Source organism: Vigna umbellata, chromosome 1 (assembly GCF_029865625.1).
Source record: "Vigna umbellata cultivar VRB3 chromosome 1, Vumbellata_1.0, whole genome shotgun sequence".
Classification (NCBI taxonomy): Eukaryota; Viridiplantae; Streptophyta; class Magnoliopsida; order Fabales; family Fabaceae; genus Vigna; species Vigna umbellata.
This window is the reverse complement of record NC_142165.1, coordinates 56,925,224-56,942,973: the sequence shown is the minus strand read 5'-3', so window position 1 is coordinate 56,942,973 and position 17,750 is coordinate 56,925,224. Positions and strand designations below refer to the sequence as shown.

General features: G+C 34.2%; 1 pseudogene; it reads left to right on the top strand.

Moving 5' to 3' along the window:
* The first annotated feature begins 4,025 nt into the window (after positions 1–4,025).
* Positions 4,026–5,160, top strand: LOC148205854 (mechanosensitive ion channel protein 8-like; annotated as a pseudogene).
* The last annotated feature ends 12,590 nt before the right edge of the window (positions 5,161–17,750 follow it).

Here is a 17,750-nt window from a genome sequence, read left to right as displayed (position 1 = left end):
TCTTTTATCAATAGATTTATCAACGAATAAATTTGTCGAAAGTAAACATTTTAAATTATCGACAAATTTTATCGACGAAATTTATCAATAAAATAATTTGTCAATAAATAAAATATATATTATCACTAGATTTTATCAACAAAATAAATTCATTTATAAAATATATTCGTAATTATAATTTTAGAAATAATCTCCAAAATTGTTGTAGTGTTGTAAGAATGAATAATAAATTGTTTTAAACATATTTTTAAACCTTTTACAATAGACCTTTTCATTCTCCATTTACTTTAATATATTATCTAAACTTAAATAAACTAGATTTTCTATTTTATCCAACATTTTGTCCTAAAATAAACTTCATTTACTAAGAAAAATATAAAAGAAAACATTAATTTACTTTCCAAATAATACCGCTGGCTAAAAAAAACTTAAAGGACCGAAAATTACTTTTAAAGATTTTAATTGGTTAAAAATTTGTATTAATGTTAGTTTAGTGCATGCTAAGTTCCTTTAAAATACTTATATATATTTGAGTTTGTGTTAACTTAGAGACGTTAATTATAAATAAATAAGATTATTATTAATTAAGTTTCCATTAAATTTATTTATTTTTAAGTTAGTGTTAACGTAACCGACGTTAAATATAAAAATATTAAAAATAATTAAGGTTAGGATTGGCTTATCGTTATTTTATTTTAAAATTTGTATTTATTTAATGTAGTATCACCTAAGTCGATGGTAAATTATATTCTTTTAATGTTTTTAACCATCAATACGAACTATAGGTTTTTTTTTTTTTAATTTAATGGTCTAAATTTGAAAATCACAAATCTTTTCATCAACAATTTTTTTTCACTTTATATATATATATATATATATATATATATATATATATATATATATATATATATATATATATATATATATTTAAAAACACTCATTTTTTCATTCACATTTATAAATCTCTTCACACTTTTCTCTTTTATCTACCATATTTCTTTCACCTACATTAATCTCATTCATTTACACTCATTTTTGCATCACACACATATCCTTTATTTACATTTTTTTCATCATCTTTCATCTCTATCACTTGTACTCATCTTCTTCGTGCGGATATTATGTAATGCATTGGATGACCCACATTATTCGTGCCCATATCACAAGAAACTGAGAAACGGTAATATTTAAATTTAATGAATTTTGATTTTCTCCAACATTTGGAATTCATATACACTAATTAATATCAATTGTCTTGTGTAGAGATTCAAGACTTCTTCTCCACTTCTTGAGAAACCACTTACATTCCTGAGGAAGGCATTTGCAAAACATTTAGTTAGATTATATAATCACTAGTACAGTAAGAGGAAATAATACCGATTATTATTGCTTATAGGCACCGGTTCTGCAACCGAGGCATATACAGACAAGGTAAACAATGTAGGTTTTATGCCTCGGTTATGAACTGAGGCAAAAGGGGTAAGATTATGACTCGGTTTTTAGGTAACCGAGGTCGTAACGTTTTTTTTTTAATTTTTTCAGACTTTAGGATACTGATTCACCATGGAATGATCCTGCTGAAATGTCAAATTATAATATTATGACAACAACTTGGTAAACCAAATTTGCAAATTTTGAGCCATCTCATCAAAATTTGTTTCTGCAAACTGGGTGAGTTGATCAAATTTATCTCTTGGAAACACTTGCAAACTGGGTGAGTTGATCAAATTTATCTCTTGGAAACACTGAAAATTCAGAGGATTCATAAACCCTATAGAGGTCTTTAAACACAGTTCGATAAATTATAGTAGGATCTGTGACCGAGATCGACAAAAAAGCAACTGCAAGAAGCAAAATCAGAGCAACAGCCTTCGGTCTCACTGTGAAACATGGTTTTGGCACTTCTTTTGCTTCACCAAATATTTCTGGCATGAGAGTCTCCTTAACAGGACACGATCCGGAGATCTAGCCACACTCTTCTTCCTTTACAATTTCATTCGAAGAAACATCCCATTCCTTCTGCGAACCTTCAGATTGGGCATCCTTTGTGATTTCTAAATCTGAAAAGCTTTCAAATATGAGGTTGTCCTCTAATTCCCATTCCCTAAAGATTTCAATTCGTGATTTAGGTTTGTAGTGAAGAATTGAGATCAAAATAGAGACCCAAGATTTCTCAATTTTAGAAACCCAATTTGATAAAACCCAGAATGCTTTCCCTTTCTGCTCCACAATCGGACCACCATAAAAGCAACCCAGAACCCAATTTGATTTCTTTGCGAGTTCGTCCTCCTCAATTGATGCAACCAGAAAGCAAATCGCGCCTCCATGATTCAATCTTCTCCACCCCAACCTGCACACAGAATCACAGAAACAATGTTTGCTCCATCATTCATCTTCACCCAAAAACTCAAAAATCGCAGAATCCAAACTCAAAAATCGCAAATCCTTTTCATGGTGCCTACCTCCATTGACGCGGACAAGTTCTTTTCTTCCTGGCAAGCACAACCATTGAGCTTCAATTGCGAACTCCTTAAGCTGCCATCAATGGCCGAGAGTTGCGCACCTCCATCCTCTCAACAACGGCGCAGGAGTAAGAAGGCAGAAAGTGTTTCCCCTTTCCCCATTTGAAGAACCCTAATATGGACGCTGGCCAAGACGCGGGCGAAGACGCAGCTCAAGAAATAAATATTAGTTTTACAATCAAAATAAAACATCAAAACGCAACAATAAAAACCAACGAAAAATTACCTCTAAGGAAGAGAATCGTAAAAACCAAATAAAAAAGACGTTTGGAACGATTTTGATCGATTAGAAAGCTTCCTAAACGTTGACGATGACCATGGAAACAAGAAAATCCAAATTTAAATGGTGAAAAATGAGTGAGGATGGAAGAAGAAGGTAATGGCACACTACTCTCAAGAGGATGCGCTAAAACTGTTTTACTCGAAAACGACGATATTGTTCCTTCGCGTTTTCTTTTTTTTAACCTATTATAGGTTATTACCTCGGTTCCCACTAAACCCAAGGCGATAAAGAAGATATAGCCTCGGTTCCCTAACCGAGGCCTATTCTCTTTAAAGTTTTTTCTATAATAAATTAATATATAAAATAAAAAAGTAACGCTAAAGAATCTGACTTGTTTAAATTTGAAAATCTTATCACAATAACTGATATTTAAAATAGTTATTAATAACAACATAAACTCAAATAAAAAATTAAATAATACAATTCTCTAAATAAGCTCAGAAGAATATTTACTATAACATAAATATATAAATAAATCGAATCAGATTGAGTACCGAACTTTTTATAGACTTTGTTTGATAAAAAGTTACACCAAATCGATTATATAAGAATTATTAATCTAATCAAATCTGTCCATAGATTGTTATTGGACCAGTCGGGTCAAACCACTTTGGTTTCATAAATATGAACTCTGTGATTGGTTTTCATGATTCTTTTACTTTATTTTAAATTCAGCCAACTACGAGGCAATGCATGGTACTTTTTTCCGCCTTTTAAAGAATGGAAAAGTTTTAATTGAATATAAAAATATTTTCTACAGCACACACCTAATAAAACCTAATATACTTTTACTTGTTTTACTTAATTCTTCTTAAATTAAATTATTTTATATTTAAAAATTAAAAAAAAAAAGTTTTAATGGTGTTGTCTAGGTATAGGATAAAAATGAAAAGGTTTAATGTCTCGGCAGGTCTCTACCAGAATCTCAAATAGGTTCCCAACTTGTTCAGAGTCTCAATTGATCCTTACTTTTGTAAAATTGAATCAAATAAAGACTTGCCATCAAATTGAAAAAAACACTGTTAAAGAGGGTGTTACGTGGCATGCTGATAATGTACATTTAATTAACCTGACATTAAAAAGGTGTGTGAAGTGTATTTTTATAATTTTTGAATTAAAAAATGGAGTGCAAAGAGGGAAAATAAAATTTAAGTAAGGGCAAAGTTGGAAAATGAAATTAAATTATGTGCAACAACCCCTTTCTTTGCAATTGTGAAATCTAAATCAGATTGAGGAAAGGTAAGTTTTTGGGTTCGTGGGAGAAAACAAAATCTAATGACCCAAAGAGAGGAAGTAGTGCTTGATTTTGAAGACAACAATGGCCGCAACAACAACAAAGATGAAAATTTAGCATTGAAAGGTGTTGTCAATGGTCTAAGTGACAAGCTTCATCAGGACTTGTAGGAAAAACGCAGAGGTAGTGAATCAACAACAAAGAGAAAGCAGGATTACCAAAAAAACAAAGAAAGCCACCTCCAAACTTCGCATTCACAAGAAAGTGTGGTGAGGTCTTCTTCGAGCAATTCAACTCCACGATACTCGTGGAAATCATCAATAAGCAGAAGAAAGTCTCGGCTGATAGACCCTCTAGAGAAATCATGCGCAAAGTTAGAGTCAAGTGAACAAAAAGCGGTAGAAAATGATGATAATGTTGAGGACATGCTTGAAATTTATAAGAAAACGAGGTTCAATGCATTCTCACTACTTTAGTGGCTATGTCTGGCCTTAATAATCGTAGCCTTGCTTTCAAACATTTGGATATCGTGCTTGCAAAAACTCAAACTCTGTGGCCTTCCCCTGTGGGAATGGGAGACAATGATTTTGGTTATACTTTGTGGGCGTTTGCTCTCAGGTTGGGTAATCAAACTAATCGTCTTCTTCAAGGAACACAATTTCATACTGCGAAAACGAGTGTTGTATTTTGTGTACGGTTTCAAACACTTAGTGAAAAACTATGTCTGGTTGGGTCTTGTTATGCTGGTGTGGCATTTTATTTTGGTCAACGCGGTGAAGAAAAAGGTCAACAACAGGATTTTGTCGTGTGTGACAAAGGTTGTGGTGTGTCTGTTCATCGACACTCTTTTGTGGCTCCTTAAAACGATCCTCGTGAAGGTCTTCGCCTTGCACTTCCACGTGAAAACGTTCTTCGAACGGATTCGGGAGGCTCTGTTAAGCCAATACTTGATCGAAATGTTGTCGTGTGATCAGTTGAGGGAAAGGGAAGAGGAAGAAGGTGAAGATAGATCCGTTGGGAAGGTCTTGTGTAATAAGAAGAAGAAGCAAGATGAGGAAATGTCGATCGAGCAGTTACCCCTTTCTTTGCAACAACGATTTTGTTTCTCGCACGAACCCTAAAAGGGGTTGCTGCACTTATTTTAATGTCTTTTGTCCACTTTGTCCTTGTTTAAATTTTATTTCCCCTCTATGCACTCAATTTTTTAATTTAAAAATTAAAAAAATACACTTCACACCTTTTTAATGTCACGTTAATTAAAACTACACTGTCAGCATGTCACGTAACACCCTCTTTAATGACGTTTGATCAATTTGACAACAAACCTTTATTAGATTCAATTTTATAAAATAAAGACCCAATTGAGACTCCGAACAAGTCGGGGACCTATTTGAGATTCTGAACGAAAATAGGGACCTAGCGAGACATTGAACCTTTTCATTTTTACCCTATACCTAGACAACACCATTAAAACTTTTTTTTTAATTTTTTAATATAAAATAATTTAATTTAAGAAGAATTAAGTAAAACAAGTAAAAGTATATTAGGTTTTATTAGGTGTGTGGTGTAGAAAATATTTTTATATTCAATTAAAACTTTTCCATTCTTTAAAAGGCGGAAAAAAGTACCATGCATTGCCTCGTAGTTGGCTGAATTTAAAATAAAGTAAAAGAATCATGAAAACCAATCACAGAGTTCATATTTATGAAACCAAAGTGGTTTGACCCGACTGGTCCAATAACAATCTATGGACAGATTTGATTAGATTAATAATTCTTATATAATCGATTTGGTGTAACTTTTTATCAAACAAAGTCTATAAAAAGTTCGGTACTCAATCTGATTCGATTTATGTATATATTTATGTTATAGTAAATATTCTTCTGAGCTTATTTAGAGAATTATATTATTTAATTTTTTATTTGAGTTTATGTTGTTATTAATAACTATTTTAAATATCAGTTATTGTGATAAGATTTTCAAATTTAAACAAGTCAGATTCTTTAGCGTTATTTTTTTATTTTATATATTAATTTATTATAGAAAAAACTTTAAATTTAAGTTGAATTTATTAAATTATGATAAATATATATGTTGCATTATTTATTTTTTTAATCTAGACCATAGACAGTAACTTGAAAAAGAAAAAGAATGTAATGAAGGGTTGAGAATTTGGATGGAGAAAATTATTGGTGTAGGTGTGGAGAACCAGATTCTACATGATATAATTGTTGTCCATTATATTCCAATTTCGATTCTTGCACTTCCAGAATTCATTCATTTAGATTCCAACTTTTAAATATAATATGTTGTTTGAAAAAAGGTTTTAAAAAATTAAAAATTTAGAATATAAAAAATAAATGAATACTTAAAATTAGATAATTTTAAATTTTAGTTTAAAAGTTAAAATTAGATCATTTTAAATTTTATTTTAAAATTTAAAATTATTTCTATTCTTAGATTTGTCTATCTTATTCATATTTTCTCTTCGACTTTTTTTTATGGTGTTGTTAGTTTAACTAAAAGCGATAGACATTGCTGATTTATAACATCTTTTTTCAGAAATATAGTATTTTGATTTTTTTATGACTTCACATACACTAAATATATTAAATAAATATTAAAAATATAGTATTTTGATTTATAACTAAAATAATAAGTTAGAATTGACTTCACATACACTAAATTAAATAAATATTAAAAATATATAAGCTAATGTAAACTAAATAAACGTTAATTAAATTAAATATAAAATTAGATAAATTAATGTTGATCCAATGAACACTAACTAAAATAAATAAATAAATCAATGTTAAATATTAACATAAACTAATTGAAATAAATATTAAAAATAAATAAATTATCATGAAATAAATGTTAACTTAAATATTAAAATTAAATAAATAATATTTGTAACATTCCAAAATATAGTATAAACTATACACTACAAAAAATTAGATTTTTACCGGGGGTTATTTTTTCCGTTTCCGGCGGTTTTAACCCCCGGAAAATATGTTACCCGCGGTTAGAAAAACCGTTGGGAAAACCTGCGTCGTTAAGTAATTACCGGCGGTTTTTTAAAAAACCGCCGCAATTAGCGGGGGTTTTGAAAAACCGCCGGTAGTAGTAGGGGTTTTACTAAAACCGCCGGTAGTAGTGGGGTTTTTACTAAAACCGCCGGTAGTAGTGGGGGTTTTACTAAAACCGCCGGTAGTAGTGGGGGTTTTAAAAAAACCGCCGGAAATAATCGGGGTTAAGTAAAACCGCCGGTAATTTGTGAGGATTTATGAAAACCACCGGTACTTTTGAGGGTTTTTAAAACCGCCGGAAATGTAAATAATTTAATTTTTTTTATTATTCAAATTACTTGATTATCATTAATAAACCAAAATTAAATAATATGAAACCAAAATTAAATGTAAACATTAAATGTAAACATTAAATATAAACCAAAATATTATTATATAAATTGTAAACATTAGAAATACAATCAATGTTTCTTAAAAATTAAAATTAACATGTTATGAATAATAATTATAGTTTCCTACTTCTTCATTATTTTCATCATTTGGTACTTCTTCATTTTATCCATCATTTGATATGCTTCCTTTTTCAAATACCTACAATATAAAACAATAATTAATTAATAATATTTTAAAAAAATTATTAGACGAATTTAAGAACTATTGATTGAAAATATTAAAATATGATATATATATATATATATATATATATATATATATATATATAGAGAGAGAGAGAGAGAGAAAGAATGCGCACACATATTCATAAGAAATAATGCAAGGTAATTTAACATAATACTACAATGACCTAATCAATTACAGCAACCTAAACATAATTAAGTTATTGTCAGTTTATTTTCAATTGAAACCAGTGACACAGCCTGCACTAGTTCTATTTTAAACAAAAGAAAGGCTTAATTCATATATATACATATAATACCCCACTATGTGACAGGGCATAAATCAAGCAGTACAAAATTTAATAAGAGAGAACGGTTCCTGAACGTATGGAAGAGGCACCAATAGCAAAATGAAGAGACTTGAAGGACTGTACCAAGTATAGGAAGATCTAGTCAAGTATTTCTATGTGGTGTTGAATTTGCATCGCAAGCCTTAACAAAGATAGGTTACACCACAAAAGCATATATTGACAAAAAAATAAGGTTAAAGTCCAATTATTTGAATGGAAAGAAAACCAGCCCGTGTCATAGGCAAGGAAACCTACACTACAACCATATACTACACTAAAAACAGCGTCTGCACCAATGTAAAGGAAATAAAACTGCAGTAACAATTTTATTAGTGAAAAAGTGACTGCACAACTTTAATGAAGGAGGTTCTTAATTCCATTCGTGAATTCCAATCCAAGGTATACATCAATTCCATATATAACCTTCATTACTTTACCAATTAAATAAATCCTAAAGAATGAAGTAGGTACAATACAAAGTAATTTGACAGATCATTTTATTCAAGGTATATGATTAAGTGCATATATATTCAGCACTAAAAGATTCTTTAGTCATGATTAATGTGCAGCTTTGGCCTACACCGAGAGAATTAGCACCTAGCAAGAAAAGAAAGCTAAACATAGTATGATTAATGTTCATCATGTAATCTAACCTCTATGGCTCGGTCAGGGATGATCACAACTTATTTCTCTTTCTCCTTCTTTATACTTCTTCAATTCACAGTCGCCTTTGCATCTTCTTCCAACCTAATTCTTGAAATCTAATTTACAAGAAGAGAAGAGATATGTGACTGTGAAGAAAGAAGAAAAAAAATAAACCATAAAAAAAGAGTAACAGAGAGATAGAAAGAGATGAGAACCTCCTAAACACTCTTCTTCTGCAGCGTGCAGCGTGCGGCATGCAGCGTGGTGGCAGGTCGAATATGAAATTGCTGGAAGAATCTCGCTTAATCATTTTAGAAAAACCAAATCCTAAATAAATAAAAATAGATATACTAAAAATACTTATATCCTTATTTGATGTATTGAAACCAAGAAGAAGCATGCATACCTTCCTTGATACTAATATAATTGTTTGCGGTGCATCCTTAGAAAATATAGCAGTCCGCAATTCTGCAACAAGTAGTTGCATCCAATAAATAAAAATTTAGCAAAACGAATAATGAAAACACATGCCTTTTTTCAAAGTAAATTTTTGTTCAAGCTTAATGATATAAAAGTAAGGAGAAATGTGACAAGAATCATCATGTTACGTTCGTTGAGCTTACTTGGTTGCTAAGCCTTCAAGGTTTCCTCCATCACCAATGGTGCAAAATGCTATTTGGCACCATTTGAAAAGGTACGGTTTCACCCTGCAACAAAGTGTTCATCTATGTTAAAACCTCTATTCTTACCAACATTTGGACTAGGTAAATGCATTACACCAAATTTAAAATTTTTCGTTGAGAAAAACAGAAAGAAATTTTTCAGATAGTTGAAACCAGATAAAGTGAACTGGTTTGAGAAGCTTACAATTTCTGGAGCAAAATCAATTTCATGGTTCCCTACAGTCCAAATCCATGGTTGATATGCAACACTTCTTTCTGTGAACCTTCCCCAAGTATCCCACCACGTTATCATGATTCGGGTAGTTATCAACATAAGAGAGGTCGCCAACAAACAATACAGTTTCTCCTTTTCTTGGACTCAATTCATAGTGAGAAAGAGTCACATTTGAATCAAAACTCTGACCAAGATCCCCTACAAATAATGTCACACCAATTTACAACAAAAATATTATCACTAACACAAGTATAATGCTTCAAAACCTACAAAACAACATTTGGGAAGTGATAGTGATCACAGATAACAAAAGTAGAATAACTGTAAAATTTATCGTAAAACCCTAGCCTCAGTCTCCCACCTTTCTTCTCCAATGGAGGTCAAAGTGAAGCAGCGCCTCGCAGACGCTAACGCCCACCGCCGTGTCACCAGCTTGCTCTCCCCCTTCCACGTCGTCACCCACCGAAAAAAACCTCTTCTTCGACGGCGCTGTGTCCGAGCTCTCTAAGCGCCGCGCTGTGCTGCGCTTGCACTTCTACGGTGACGACGAGCGTGCGTCGTTTCGCTGAAGGCTCGAGCGGTGCTGGTGGACAGCGTCAGTCGCGTAGACGAGGATGAGAAGGATCTGGACCCACGGGCCAGGCACGAATGCGTTGCAGAGCCTGGGAAGTTGGGATCGATGGAATCTAGGGTTTTGCGGAGATTGAAGGAGAACGTTGGAACTGAAAAGGGGTTTACAGGATTGGGAGGGTTTGGGAGAAGATAAAAAAGAAAAGTAGAGTTTCAAACTAAACGAAGGGCAATGAAGAGGAACTGGGGTTTACAATAATTAGTCAGAAAAATTATTTTAAAAAAATAAATAAATGTTTAGGGGCGGTTTTTACTTATAAACCGCCGGAACTATTTAGGGTTTCAAAAACCGCCGGAAAATAACCCGTCTTAAAATATACTTTTTTTGTAGTGATCCACTTACTATTAAAGTGTTAATAATACAGTTATCCCAAAATAACTATAAAATTATAACATTAAGCAAAGGCCTAATCTAACACAAAACTATGTACATCTCCCCTTTCAGAGCTTGCTTCACTGAGACCTCTTTTCCTTTTGTTCACATTCACCGGATGATCATTGTAAAGGATAAACTGAAATGGGTAAACATGGCAAAATAGAAAAGCAGGGTAAGCTAGTGTAATTTAATAATCATGTTAACATACAATTCAATAAACAGATAAAACACTCATACGCATGCATAAAACATATACCGACCATTTTACTTTGATCGTCCGGACAAGTATGAATATGTAGCTTGAGGTCGTTCATGCGCCCGGGGGTGTAGTAATTGGAACACCCTCAGCTGCCACCCGGGGTTACTCTGTTATAACTCACCTACAATACCCTATAGGCTAGGACCTCCTACTATTCTCACGACATGACATACCCATCTCTACTTGAGACTTGGTAATCATTAGAATGTCAAGATGAACGTCGTGAATTTCGCTGTCCATATTCATACTTTACCACCACCTTGATAACAAATCACTGAGACCTTCTCCTTGGAATTCTCTTTCACATCCATATTACAATTATCATACCATACTTTCATTTTTACACCATTATGATAATGCATACATAAGTCATCAAAGCAAATGGAACAATTAATTAAAATAGCACACTGGAATAAATATAAATGTAAGCCGAACAAAAATCACCAAACATATATGAACAAGACCGGACACCCTGTGAATGTTGGAGACCAATCGTTCAATACTAGGTACAGCTGAAGAGAGGGTCGAGCACTATTAATGACCGACAACTATAGGATTCCAAGTACCACAACATGACCGAATACTACCACCACTAGTGCAGCTGAATATATGCCGCGGTTAGTGCTAAAACCGCGGCCATATGTCTCATTTTAAAAAAAAACGAAACACTATATGCCGCGGTTGTGGTTAGAACCGCGGCATATTCCCCTGCAGTTTTTTAAAATTGCAGGTCTGTTTTTGTGATATCCACTACCACAAAAACAGACCTGCATATAAAAACATGTACACAAATTCAATTTGAACATAACAAACACATGTTCAAATGTATTTCAACATCAAATAAACTACAAAGTCTAAGAAAATTCAATCTAATCAAATGCAATGTTTAAATCTAAGAGCTATTGTATAATCTAATTATATACTTCGCAACAGCGTTCCTAATGAATAATAGTGACTTCTCAGGAACTGGTGTAGTAGTCTTGAATCTCTGCAAAAGAAAATTCATATTAATTAGTGTATATGAATTCAACATTTGGGAAAAAAATCAAAATTTGTTAAAGTTAAATAAACCAAGCCTAAGATTTCTACACTCTTTACCAAATTCGGGGAATTGTCGATCAATATTTTTCCATTGCTTTGAATCAGCTGGATGACGAAGCAGCCCGTCAATTTTTCTCTCATCTGCATGCCATCTAAGATTTTTAGCATCTTTGGGATTCGTAAACAAACGCTTAAGTCTGGGCACTATTGGAAGGTACCAAACTACTTTCAAAGCAGATCCATTTTTTTCTATCTGACCATTATCTTCACTATTGTTTTTTGACTTGTATCGTGATAAGCCACATTTTGGACACTTTGTCAAAAATTCAAGGCATAATACCCAATTTTGTCCCCACTTTGGTTCGAAAATCTCAAGTTAGTCCCTTTATAGAAAAGTGAGTTGAATGGATCCTTACTTGTAATTAATTGACTCTAATGAGTCCCTTCCGTTAAATAGAAGGAAACGGAGTTAGTGGACTGATGATGTGGCAGTTGCTTTGATGAGGTGTCAATACGCTTGCGTGCTTACGTGGTTCAGAAAGCTTCAGGTTCTCCTCTTCTCTCCGCGCCATTCCAACGGGATGAGACCCAGAGTCTCTTTCTTCTCCCCGCAGTTCGCTGGCCTCCCAACCAAAAATGGCCACCGCATTCCAACCGGCATCGATGCCATCTCCGACACCCACGGATGGCCATCGTCGGACGCCGCTCCAGCCCCTCCTTCTCGCGTGCGAGGGAGGACCTCGCTTTTCACGTACGCCCCAGATCTGCTCCGAATCCATCCTTGCCGCGCCTCGATTCAGCCACCGCGGACGGATCCCACGCCGCCGCACGTCACCAGGACCCAGATGGCTGCGACGCTTCTTCTCTCTCCGCTCGCGACCCAGATGGCCCAGATCAGAAATTAAACCCAACAATTGCTGAAAATTAAGTTCATGCTAAATCAACAAATAATTGTTTCAAAATCCACTTAGTTTCACTTTGCAATTTGCGCAATGTGCAATTTATCCTCAATCAAGATCAAAAGGTGGTACTGTAATTTTTTTAGAGGATAACAATTTATCATCAATCAGTGCTAGTAAACATTATGCAGCTATTGTTATTCCAGTGCAAACATCCTTACCGGTAGTTATAGAGAGGAACAAAGTAGCCGAGGAATCTAAGACGATGTAGCACAATTAGGGTTTGAGACAGAGCAAGTAATCCATGGAAGGAACAAGATACCAACACCGTCCATGACCTTTGGGATATAATCAAATCGGAGAACTTTATGTGTTGAATCGTAGGAAGCATTCAAATATAGATAATTGCAGAAATATGTGAATTATAGGTGCTTCCATCACTGAGAGTTGGTGAGCTCGAAGAAAGACCTGAAATGACAACTCTGCAAACCCTAGCAAGATGAAGATTGGAGAAGACGAGAAACCCTTCTGATTCTCTTCATACAAAATTTACAGTTAAAACTCAAAGTCACAGTTAAATTTTTTAAGAGTAATTATAAGGTATAATACCCAATTTTTACTCATTCATTTTTTTTCTGAACCACGTAAGCACGCAAGCGTATTGACACCTCATCAAAGCAACTGCCACATCATCAGTCACTAACTCCGTTTCCTTCTATTTAACGGAAGGGACTCATTAGAGTCAATTAATTACAAGTAAGGATCCATTCAACTCACTTTTCTATAAAGGGACTAACTTGAGATTTCCGAACCAAAGTGGGGACAAAATTGGGTATTATGCCAAAATTCAAACTCTTTCCTAAACAAAATGCAGTCATTGGGACAAGCATGTATCCTTTTATACTTCATACCCATTGGACAAAGAATTTTCTTCGCATCATAATTACGAGTGGGCAGTGTATTTCCATCTGGCAACATTTCATTCAACAAAGTCAACAGTTCTGTAAAACTCTTATCAGTCCATCCATTGCTCGCCTTCAAATTCATGAGCCTTAACACCGCTGACAAATGTGTGAACTTAGTTGAACCAACATACAAAGGTGTTTCCGCATCAGTCGACATCGTCTCATACACATGAGCTTTGGCAAAATTTTCTGCTCCAACATCGCGGATCATCTCCTCCAATTTGTCTTCATCCGGTCGATCTTCTTCCATGGTGGAATCAGTAACATTTACAGTTTGAGAGTCAGCGGGAAAATGCATTTCTTCGCCGTGCCATATCCATGTTGTATAGCATCTTAGAAAACCATCACATATAAGATGTTCTCTAATTTGAGTTGCGTTCAACTTTCTCCCATTCAAACAGTTCACACAAGGACATCTAAACTTCACTTCATCATCACTTCTCCCCTCATTACGTTGCGCAAATTGTATAAATTCCTCTACACCTCTCTCGTACTCAGCACTAATACGTGGTAAATTAATCCAATTTCGATCCATATTCCTAAATATTACATAAAAAGATAAGCTACTAAAAATCAAACTTGCAATTTCATACATATCATTGAAACTTAGTGAATAATATTTTAAGGTTTATAAATAATACAAGAACTACAACACACATTACCAAAACTATAGCAAAAACCATACCATACATTACCAAAACTATAGCAATTTCATGCATTACCAAAATTTTAGCAAAAACAAAACCATACATTACCAAAACTATAGAAATTTCATACATTACCAAAACTATAGCATTATGCAAAATCTAATGAAGAAATCATGTTAAGAATGCAAAAGGGCATAAATACCTGGAACAGGGGCGGCGAAAACGCTTGGTGCAAAAAAAACGAAATGGCAGCGGAGAGGAATCACAGTCGTTCCAAACGATTTTGATCGGCTAAAACTGTTTTTTATCGTCACAAATGAGAAATGACCGAACAATTTCAAGTTTAAACAGTGAAAAACGCGTATCTGAGATGATGGGTGTCGCGGAGGAGAAGAAAACGCGAACAGAGCACGCGAAGAAGACGACACTGTTCCAAGTTTTGTTTTTTAACTCTGAACTGGGGAATCTACCGCGGTTCACTACTTAACCGCGGTATAAAAGGGGTATATGCCGCGGTTTCACGAGCAACCGCGGCCTATACTGATTAAAAAAATTAACCTAAATGGCATTTTTGAAATTATTTTCAAACTATATGCAGCGGTTCAGCGGGCAACCGCGGTATATTCCTCGAAATATTTAAAATTCATTTTAAATTTATTTCAGGTAGGAGAATAGGTCGCGGTTGCTCGTAGAACCGCGGCCTATACCCCTGTAACGTGCTGAACACACTGTCTCCCCAACTGCCTTTTGGGGAATTTCAGTAGATGGCAGGGGTATATGCCGCGGTTACTCTGCGAAACCGTGGCATATACCCCTGTAACTTCTGAAATTCTCTGACTGGCAGAGAAGTTGAGAAGTTACTGCGGTATATGCCGCGGTTGTTCTGAGCAACCGCGGCATATACCCTTGTAACTTTTGAAATTCTCTGACTCAGTCAGCCCCTGCAATAAATTGGCAGGGGTATATGCCGCGGTTCTCTGGACAACCGCGGCATATACTCTGTTATTTAATTTTTTATTCACACGTGGCGTCAAAGGGGATGGTTGACTGGAGTATATGCCGCGGTTCCGCTCTGAACCGCGACATATGTGTTCGATTTATTTACAAAACTGCCACCGCGCACCATTATGCTGCGGTTTCCGATGAACCATGGCATAATGTGCGCTGTAAAAACCCAATTTTTTACTAGTGCACCAGGCCAAGTATTAAGTTTAGACCGAACGCTCATGGCTTAGGTCGAACATCTATAGCTTAGGTCGAATGCTTAGAGTTCATACCGTATACTAATATAAGACCGATTACTATTATGACACCGAGCACTAGTACAAGACCTAGCACTAATATTAGACCGAACACTAGTACAAGACTGAGCATTAGTACAAGACCTAGCACTAGTACCAGACCGAGCACTAGTGTAAGATCTAGCACTACTAAGAGGCCACACACCCCACTAAGACCGATCGCTACTAAGAGGCCACACACACCACTAAGATTGATCGTTACTAAGAGACCACACACCCCACTAAGACCGAACACTCTGGACTTAGATAAAATACTCAGGTTGGACCAATTACTAAAGTGGCCGAAAAGTCATTAACAGGTAAGGCCCATGATAGGCCGAACATAGTTAATACCGAACGCCTATACAAGATCGAACTCTAGTGTAGGACCGAACGGTACAACAGTATACTAAAACGAATATCAACTTATAACCGAACGGTCATTAACTGGTAAGGCCCATGAGAGGCTGAACACAGTTAAGACCGAATACCAATACTAATACTAGACCTAACACTATTTTAAAATCAATTACCAGTACAATACCGATCGATCATTAACTGAAGTCCCACATAAGCAGAACTTAGTTAAGACCAAACACAAGGAGAAAGTCGAACGGTCAACGAAGGACCCTCAGCGAACTGCATAATTATGTAGAATGACGGCAGAATTATTATTAACACCAATCTTTACCAATTTTCTTCATTCTTCCCAACTTCTAATTCTCCCAATTAATATTATATATACCAAACTCACACCGAACACAAATTCTCCATCTTTACTACCACACTTCCTCCCAATATCACTCAGCCACTAAACCAGAATTATGCAGAATCACAATCATTCAGTTTCACACACATGCAGCACCATCAAACAACGTTTTCATACATCATAAATCAAGCAATTAAATTAACTAGCTTCCCTTACCTCTTTGACGGAACTGCACAACTCAAGAACTTTAGAAATTTTGCTCTCAATACCAGAAAATCCTAAGAACCTATAACTCACAGATTTGTGAGAACAAACCAACCAAATGACCAAAAAAGTGAAATTAGGAGGGAGGAAGAAGACCGATGAACACATGCAATCATAAACATGGCTTGCATGTGTCACAAACTTTCGAAAAATCACAAGAACTCAAGAAAACAAGACTTACCAGCTCTAAACAAGAATCTGATCGGTGGAAAAGGATGTTTTTCAGTCCAAGATTTCATTAATCCAAATATTGAGTCTAAAAGAGTCTTCAATTGTGTGATTTATGTTTTTACAAATATTTGGTTTATCTTGTGTGTTAATATAACATGCTTATTTAATATATGATGCATATTAGAAAGTGGACTTCCAATAATGCATCTTTTGATAAATTAGCTTACCCTTTCTTGTGTTGAGGTTTTTCTTGTAGTTGTTTTTTTTTTCTTGCAATAATCATGTTGTTGATTTGAGTAGAAAAAGATATATATATTTAGAGTTTTTCTCTGGGAGATATGAGTTAACAAAGATATTAAAAATTGTTAGATTCTTTAAATAAGTAGTTTTCTTTTAGAAAGGTATAGCGTTTTGAGATGTATAAATGTTATATTATTATAACCATATCTTTTGGATGATTGTACTAATATATTTTATACGTGGATTATTTGTTTTTTAAATATTAATTATGAAATATTTTATTCTAATAGTTTTGAGTTATTAAGATGAGATGGTATATTATTCACTATTTTCTTCTTCTCCTTCATCTACAATCATCTTATAATCTCTTTCATTTATACTCATCTATTTCATCCACATTCATATCTTTCACACGAATTCATCTATACTCGTCTCCTTCATCTATTATAATGTTTTTTCATTTATATATATAAATATATGGAGTTACTGTAGAAGAGTTTTTTTAAGTTATTGGCATTAGCATAAATCAAAATAGATTTTATTTTGTAACAATACTAATTAGCAGATATTACAATACTAATTAAATAATTACATAAACAATAACAAATGATTATATTTACATTTTATATAACTTGTCCCACATGCTTCCTAACTTGATATAATCAAGTTAATCCTAACACCAATATACAATCAAA